General features: G+C 43.2%; 1 protein-coding gene across 1 annotated transcript in view; it reads left to right on the top strand.

Annotated features, from left to right (window-relative positions):
- The first annotated feature begins 281 nt into the window (after positions 1-281).
- Positions 282-8,829, top strand: part of NNT (nicotinamide nucleotide transhydrogenase) — a 96,631-nt gene continuing 88,083 nt past the window's right edge. Inside the window, exon 1 of the mRNA XM_007461742.1 lies at positions 282-444. The gene's annotated coding sequence lies outside the window, so the exon portion shown is untranslated. The remainder of the gene's footprint in view (positions 445-8,829) is intronic.

Raw genomic sequence — 8,829 nt, 5'->3', positions numbered from 1 at the left:
TTTTGCGGAAATGAGCCTAGGCCTGGTCAGGACACTTAACGTCCACCAAGGGCGCTCTCCAGCCCCAGAATATTAATACGAACAGAAGCACACGACTTTCTGTGGGCGTGCCTAGGAAGACCAGTCAGCAGATGTGTGTTAATTTTGGGGCCTTGACTTCTTTTCAGAGGAATTTAACTCCACCCTCCGTCCGGAATGTAAAAACAACGCCCCCATTCCCGCCCTTCACCACCTCCTGGCCTCCTCCCATTTGCCTTTTGGTCTTCTGTTTTAGAAGTTCTGATTTTTCCTAGACAGCTAGAGGAAAGTCAGGTACCAAAAGTGGAGTTCTGTTATTTCATTTGTTCTGGTGGGACACTGGAGAGGCGATCACACTTTGTAACTGGCTCTCCAGGAGAGGACCAATGTAGCCCTGGAAACTTCAGCGCCTGCGTTGGGCTCCAGGTTTGATTGACAAGGACGGGCCGAGGGAAAACGCGGGGCGGGGGGGTAGGCCACAGGTCGAGCCCGGGACAAAGAGGTTTTTGGCTGCCACCAAGGAGAGGGAAGGGTTCCTTGGGGTAACTGGCCTTTGTGCGCTAAGGGGCATTTCGTGAGGTCCTTTTATCATTCGGAGAGAGGGCTGGCGGCCGGGCGGGCTGCTGGAGGCGGCAGGGCGGGAAGAAGGGCCCGGCGAGGAGAGGGCGCTGGGCCGGGGTGGGGGCTGTGCCGTCGTCACGTGGCCTCAGCCACCACCGGCTTGGGGCTGTTCTTCCGGGTTGGAGGCGCCGCGCCGCGGGGCTGGAGCCCGGGTCTGCCAGCGCGGCGTCCCCTCGCAACCCGCGGCCGCCCGGCCTCCCTGCCAAGGTGAGCGTCAAGGCGTGGGCAGCCCGGGCGCGCTGCTGGGGCGCAGGTGGGGAAGGGGCGCGGGGCTGGTCCAGAAGATCCCGGCGCCCGCGGAGAAGGAGATCTGTCAAGGAGCCGAAGGGGGCGGGGTCGGCAGTGACCCCGGCACGTGGTGGACCCTCGGGAGTCTTGGGCCGGGAAGGAGAACAGTGCCTCGAGGGCCCCCTTTCTTGTCTCGAGCGGGGGCGACGTGGAAGCAAGTGGGGGATGGTGGATTCGAAAACTGCGTCTTCGCTGAGGGCAGGGAACGAGGTGTCAGCTGTGCAGGTGCAGAATTTGGAGCTGTGTGGGGCGGCGGGAGTTGTACGGGGTTGTTTTCAGGTTACAGGATGGAAGAAGGGAAGGAGGTCATAGAGGACTCTTGGTACGGGATGCACCCGGAGAGGTGGCACCTGGACGCCCCCAAAATGTGTTTGAACCCGGAGGGAATTTGGGGTGGGTGACTGGCTGGAAACACAGTTGGTGTCGAAAGTTGTGAGTGTATGTCGGAGGCGGGCTGGTGGTGGTCGGGGCATGTCTCTATTGGGCCAAGAGTGGGGCCGGGGTTGGCAATGCGGGAGAGACAGCGGAGGGGGCAGAGCTGGTTCGAACTCCGGAGGCGGAATGACTATTACGCCGCCTCGGCCAGTCGGCTTCGGGGAAGGTTATAAATAGCGGTCCCGGGCTGATGCCAGCAGGGTGGCAGTTTAGTTGCAGAGGGAGGAGCTGAACCCGTGGCTTTGGGCGAAGTCTCGCTGCCTGCCAGTCTAAGCTTTTGTAGGGTATTGTGTCCTTGGTTGGTATGTCTCGTTTGAGAAGTGTAACTTGTTTATTAAAGTTGCAGGCGTCCTTTATTCGCCCTCTGGTGCAGGGAAGTCCTTAAGGAATCTGTAAGGAGTCTTGTAGGACAGGCTCTGTTAGGAACGGTGAGGCTTGTGTGCTTTAATTTAAAATATTTCTCTCTTCTCCAGGGCACCCTTTTACTTGCAAACTTTGGCTTTTTTTTTTTTTTAATTGAATGGACAGTTTAGGATTGCTTTCTTATTAGCAAGTGTGCTCAGGCTGCTTAGCTTTGCTGATGGAATCACTTTTCCACAAAGCTACACAGCATTTAATTTTTTTTTTTTTTTTTTTTTTTTTTTTTTTTGCGGTACGCGGGCCTCTCGCTGTTGTGGTCTCTCCCGTTGCGGAGCACAGGCTCCGGACGCCCAGGCTCAGCGGCCATGACTCACGGGCCCAGCCGCTCCGCAGCATGTGGGATCTTCCCGGACCGGGGCACGAACCCGTATCCCCTGCATCGGCAGGCGGACTCTCAACTACTGCGCCACCAGGGAAGCCCAACATTTAATTTTTAAAGGAAATTTCCTGAAGCTCCTTGGAGAATGTGTTCATGGATCCCCAGGCTTCAGGTTACCTAGCCCTAGTTATTCATTCACTCAGTCAAACAATACTTGTTGATTTCCTCTATTTTGTGCAAGGCACTGGGCCAGAGGTAATACCAAAGTGAACACTGATGGCAATGAAGATACTGTGTCCTTTTAATCCTCACAATAACCCTATATGATAGGTGCCATTATTATTTAACCCATTTTAAAGGTGGTGAAATCAGACACAAAGAAGTGACTTGCCAGGGTGACACAGCTAATGCGTTGCAGAGTGTGGCCTTCCAACCAGGAGTTCACCCTCTTAGCCTCAATACTATCCTCTCTCAGGTGCTTGCCTCCAAGGATTTTAATCTATTAGGGGAGATATTTACCAAAATAACTTACATTAAACGGCTGTATGAATGCCATACTAAAAAAACCAGTTTTTTTTTTTTCAATTTTGAGTTGTAAAGTTTTTCTCCATTGCTTAAAAGCCATAGAAGACATGGATAATAAAACAGCAGAGAGCTTTAAAGCGAAGATAGGGGAAAATGTGACAATTAAGATAGAATACAGTTGTCTCTTGAATAAGGGCCCTCTGTATCTGCAGTTGGTCCCCATCCGAGGATTCAGCCAACCACGGACTGTGTATATTGTAGTATTGTTAATATTTACTATTGAAAAATAGCCGCCTAGGAGTGGACCCATGCAGTTCAAACCCCCGTTGTTCAAGGGTCAACTGTACTATCTTTGATGTAAACAAGTCCTAGGCTGTTGATAGCATGGTTCAAATATTCTCTGAATATCTTTCAGGGTCATTTTTATTTGATTTAGGCTTAGTGACATTTACAAGTAGTCAGGGCTAATTTTCCAGGTTCCAGGCCACGAAATAGGACTTCAGCTTTAAAGCATTGCAAAATCTCATCTAATCATAAAACTTCTAGAGCCTAATGGGGTCCTGCAAAGGAGCTTTCCTGTGCTCCTTTTATAGATGAGCAGACTGAGGTGCTGAGAGATTCAGGTCAAACAGCGAGTGAGTGGCAGGCTTAGACTATTCCCGGCCTGTATTCTAGCCAGCTTTGTTCTTTTGCTGATGAGGTCTGGCTAAGCCTGACCAGTGAGAATGGTGGTTGTTGGGGAGCTGGGATGATCCAAGAAGAGAAACTAGGGTAAGTGGGGAAGTTGGGATAGGACAAGGTCTTTGGTAATGGTAGTTCAAAATCTCCCCCAAGACAAGAATTATCTTTTTATTTTAAAATTTAATTTAATTTTTTTCTTACACAGCGGGTCCTTATTAGTCATCAGTTTTATACACATCAGTGTATACATGTCAAACCCAATCTCCCAATTCATCACATCACCACCCCCACCCCTCTGCCACTTACCCCGCTTGATGTCCATACGTTTGTTCTCTACATCTGTGTCTCAGTTTCTGCCCTGCAAACCAGTTCATCTGTACCATTTTTCTAGGTTCCACATATATGTGTTACTATACGATATTTGTTTTTCTCTTTCTGACTTAGTTCACTGTATGACAGACTCTAGATCCATCCATGTCTCAACAAATGACCCAATTTCGTTCCTTTTTATGGCTGAGTAATATTCCATTGTATATATATACCACATCTTCTTTATCCATTCATCTGTCGATGGGCATTTAGGTTGCTTCCATGACCTGGCTATTGTAAATAGTGCTGCAATGAACATTGGGGTGCATGTGTCTTTGAATTATGGTTTTCTCTGGGTATATGCACAGTAGCAGATTGCTGGGTCATATGGTAATTCTATTTTTAGTTTTTTAAGGAACCTACATACAGTTCTCCATAGTGGCTGTATCAATTTACATTCCCACCAACAGTGCAAGAGGGTTCCCTTTTTTCCACACCCTCTCCAGCATTTGTTGTTTGTAGATTTTCTGATGATGCCCATTCTAACTGGTGTGAGGTGATACCTCATTGTAGTTTTGATTTGCATTTCTCTAATAATTAGTGATGTTGAGCAGCTTTTCATGTGCTTCTTGGCCATTTGGAGAAATGTTGATTTAGGTCTTCTGCCCATTTTTGGATTGGGTTGTTTGTTTTTTAATATTGAGCTGTGTGAGTTGTTTATATATTTTGTAGATTAATCCTTTGTCCGTTGATTCGTTTGCAAATATTTTCTCCCATTCTGAGGGTTGTCTTTTCATCTTGTTTATGGTTTCCTTTGCTGTGCAAAAGCTTTTAAGTTTCATTAGGTCCCATTTGTTAATTTTTGTTTTTATTTCCATTACTCTAGGAGGTGGATCAAAAAAGATCATGCTGTGATTTATGTCAAAGAGTGTTCTTCCTATGTTTTCCTCTAAGAGTTTTATAGTGTCCGGTCTTACATTTAGGTCTCTAATCCATTTTGAGTTTATTTTTGTGTATAGTGTTAGGGAGTGTTCTAATTTCATTCTTTTACATGTAGCTGTCCAGTTTTCCCAGCACCACTTACTGAAGAGACTGTCTTTTCTCCATTGTATATCCTTGCCTCCTTTGTCATAGATTAGTTGACCATAGGTGTGTGGGTTTATCTCTGGGCTTTCTATCTTGTTCCATTGATATATGTTTCTGTTTTTGTGCTAGTACCATATTGTCTTCATTACTGTAGCTTTGTAGTATAGTCTGAAGTCAGGGAGTCTCATTCCTCCAGCTCTGTTTTTTTCCCTCAAGACTGCTTTGGCTATTTGGGGTCTTTTGTGCCTCCATACAAATTTTAAGTTTTTTGTTCTAGTTCTGTAAAAAATGCCATTGGTAATTGGATAGGGATTGCATTGAATATGTAGATTGCTTTGGGTAGTAAATCATTTTCATAATATTGATTCTTCCAATCCAAGAACATCATATATCTCTCCATCTGTTGGTATCATCTTTAATTTCTTTCATCAGTGTCTTATAGTTTTCTGCATACAAGTCTTTTGTCTCCTTAGGTAGATTTATTCCTAGGTATTTTATTCTTTTTGTTGCAGCGGTGAATGGGATTGTTTCCTTAATTTCTCTTTATGATCTTTCATTGTTAATATATAGGAATGCAAGAGATTTCTGTGCATTAATGTTGTATCCTGCAACTTTACCAAATTCATTGATTAGCTCTAGTCGTTTTCTGTTGGCATCTTTAGCATTCTCTATGTATACTATCATGTCATCTGCAAACAGTGACAGTTTTACTTCTTCTCTTCCAATTTGGATTCCTTTTATTTCTTTTTCTTCTCTGATTGCTGTGGCTGGGACTTCCAAAACTATGTTGAATAATAGTGGCGAGAGTGGACATCCTTGTCTCGTTTCTGATCTTAGAGGGAATGCTTTCAGTTTTTCACCATTGAGAATGGTGTTTGCTCTGGGTTTGTCATATATGGCCTTTATTATATTGAGGTAGGTTCCCTCTATGCCCACTTTCTGGAGGGTTTTTATCATAAATGCGTGCTGAATTTTGTCAAAGGCTTTTTCTGTATTTATTGAGATGATCATATGGTTTTTATTCTTCAATTTGTTAATATGGTGTATCACATTGATTGATTTGAATATATTGAAGAAGCCTTGCATCCCTGGGATAAATCCTACTTGCCCAGGTTGTATGATCCTTTTAATGTGTTGTTGGATTCTGTTTGCTAGTATTTTGTTGAGAATTTTTGCATCTATATCATCAGTAATATTGGTCTGTAATTTTCTTTTCTTGTAGTATCTTTTTCTGGTTTTGGTATCAGGGTGATGGTGGCCTCATAGAATGAGTTTGGGAGTGTTCCTTCCTCTGCAATTTTTGGGAAGACTTTGAGAAGGATGGGTGTTAGCTCTTCTCTAAATGTTTGCTAGAATTCACCTGTGAAGCCATCTGGTCCTGGACTTTTGTTTGTTGGAAGATTTTTAATCACAGTTTCAATTTCATTACTTGTGATTGTTCTGTTCATATTTTCTGTTTCTTCCTGGTTCAATCTTGGCAGGTTATACCTTTCTAAGAATTCCATTTCTTCCAGGTTGTCCATTTTATTGGCATAGAGTTGCTTGTAGTAGTCTCTTAGGATGCTTTGCATTTCTGTGGTGTCTGTTGTAACTTCTCCTTTTTCATTTCTGATTTTATTGATTTGAGTCCTCTCCCTCTTTTTCTTGATGAGTCTGGCTAATGGCTTATCAATTTTGTTTCTCTTCTCAAAAGAACCAGGTTTTAGTTTTATTGATCTTTGCTATTGTTTTCTTTGTTTCTATTTCATTTATTTCTGCTCTGATCTTTATGATTTCTTTCCTTCTGCTAACTTTGGAGTTTGTTTGTTCTTCTTTCTCTAGTTCCTTCAGGTGTAAGGTTAGATTGTATGAGATTTTTCTTGTTTCTTGAGGTAGACTTGTTTAGCTATAAGCTTCCCTCTTAGAACTGCTTTTGCTGCACCCCATAGGTTTCAGATCGTCGTGTTTTCATTGTCATTTGTCTCTAGGTATTTTTTGATTTCCTCTTTGATTTCTTCAGTGATCTATTGGATAGTTAGTAACGTATTGTTTAGCCTCCATGTGTTTGTGTTTTTTATGTTTTTTTCCCTGTAATTGGTTTCTAATTTCACAGCATTGTGGTCAGAAAAGGTGCTTGATATGATTTCCGTTTTCTTAAATTTACTGAGGCTTGATTTGTGACCCAAGATGTGATCTATCCTGGAGAATGTTCCGTGCGCACTTGAGAAGAAAGTGTAATCTACTGTTTTTGAATGGAATGTCCTATAAATATCAATTAAATCTATCTGGTCTATTGTGTCATTTAATGCTTCTGTTTCCTTATTTATTTTCATTTTGGATGATCTGTCCATTGGTGCAAGTGAGGTGTTAAAGTCCCCCACTGTTATTGTTGATTTCCCCTGATTATTACTGTCGATTTCCTCTTTTATAGCTGTTAGCAGTTGCCTTATGTATTGAGGTGCTCCTATGTTGGTTGCATGTATATTTATAATTGTTATATCTTCTTGTATTGATCCCCTGATCATTAGGTAGTGTTCTTCCTTGTCTCTTGTAACATTTTTTTTTTAAAGTCTATTTTATCTGATATGAGTATTGCTACTCCAGCTTTCTTTTGATTTCCATTTGCACGGAATATCTTTTTCCATCCACTCATTTTCAGTCTGAATGTGTCCCTAGGTCTGAAGTGGGTCTCTTGTAGACAGCATATATATGGGTCTTGTTTTTGTATCCATTCAGCAAGCCTGTGTCTTTTGGTTGGAGCATTTAATCCATTCACATTTAAGGTAATGATCGATATGTATGTTCCTATGACTATTTTCTTAATTGTTTTGGGTTTGTTTTTGTAGGTCCTTTTCTTCTCCTGTGTTTCCCACTTAGAGAAGTTCCTTTAGCATTTGTTGTGGAGCTGGTTTGGTGGTGCTGAATTCTCTTAGCTTTTGCTTGCCTGTAAAGCTTTTGATTTCTCCATGGAATCTGAATGAGATCCTTGCTAGGTAGAGTAATCTTAGTTGTAGGTTCTTCCCTTTCATCACTTTAAGTATATCATGCCACTCCCTCTGGCTTGTAGATTTTCTGCGGTGAAACCTCTTGTATGTTATTTTTCCCTTGCTGCTTTTAATAATTTTTCTTTGTCTTTAATTTTTGCCAATTTGATTACTATATGTCTCGGTGTGTTTCTCCTTGGGTTTATCCTGTGTGGGACTCTCTGTGCTTCCTGGACTTGGGTGGCTATTACCTTTCCCATGTTATGGAAGGTTTTGACTGGAATCTCTTCAGATATTTTCTCTGGTCCTTTCTCTCTCTCTTCTCCTTCTGGGACCCCTATAATGGGAATGTTGTTGCGTTTAATGTTGTCCCAGAGTTCTCTTAAGTTGTCTTCGTTTCTTTATTCTGTTCCGCAGCAGTGAATTCCACTATTCTGTCTTCCAGGTCACTTATCTGTTCTTTTCCCTCAGTTATTCTGCTCTTGATTCCTTCAAGTGTAGTTTTCATTTCAGTTACTGTATTGTTCATCTCTGTTTGTTCTTTAATTCTTCTAGGTCTTTGTTAAACATTTCTTGCATCTTCTCTATCTTTGCCTCCATTCTTTTTCTGAGGTCCTGCATCATCTTCACTATCATTATTCTGAATTCTTTTTCTGGAAGGTTGCCTATCTCCACTTCATTTAGTTGTTTTTCTGGGGTTTTATCTTGTTCCTTCATCTGGTACATAGCCCTCTGCCTTTTCATCTTGTCTGTCTTTCTGTGAATGTGGTTTTTGTTCCATAGGCTGTAGGATTGTAGTTCTTCTTGCTTCTGCTGTCGGCCCTCTGGTGGATGAGGCTATCTAAGGGGCTTATGCAAGTTTCCTTATGGAAGGGACTGGTGATGGGTAGAGCTGACTGTTGCTCTGGCAGGTGGAGCTCAGTAAAAGTTTAATCCACTTGACTGCTGATGGGTGGGCCTGGGTTCCCTCCCTGTTGCTTGTTTGGCCTGAGGCAACCCAACACTGGAGCGTACCTGGGCTCTTTTGTGGGGTAATGGCGGACGCTGGGAGGGCTCATGCTAAGGAGTACTTCCCAGAACTTCCGCTGCCGGTGTCCTTGTTACCACGGTGAGCCACAGCCACCCTCTGCCTCTGCAGGAGACCCTCCAACACTAGCAGGTAGG

The sequence above is a fragment of the Lipotes vexillifer genome, unplaced genomic scaffold (genome assembly GCF_000442215.2).
Source record: "Lipotes vexillifer unplaced genomic scaffold, Lipotes_vexillifer_v1.1 scaffold1361, whole genome shotgun sequence".
Classification (NCBI taxonomy): Eukaryota; Metazoa; Chordata; class Mammalia; order Artiodactyla; family Lipotidae; genus Lipotes; species Lipotes vexillifer.
The sequence above is the reverse complement of the archived record's forward strand: the minus strand, read 5'-3'. Positions and strand labels throughout refer to the sequence as shown.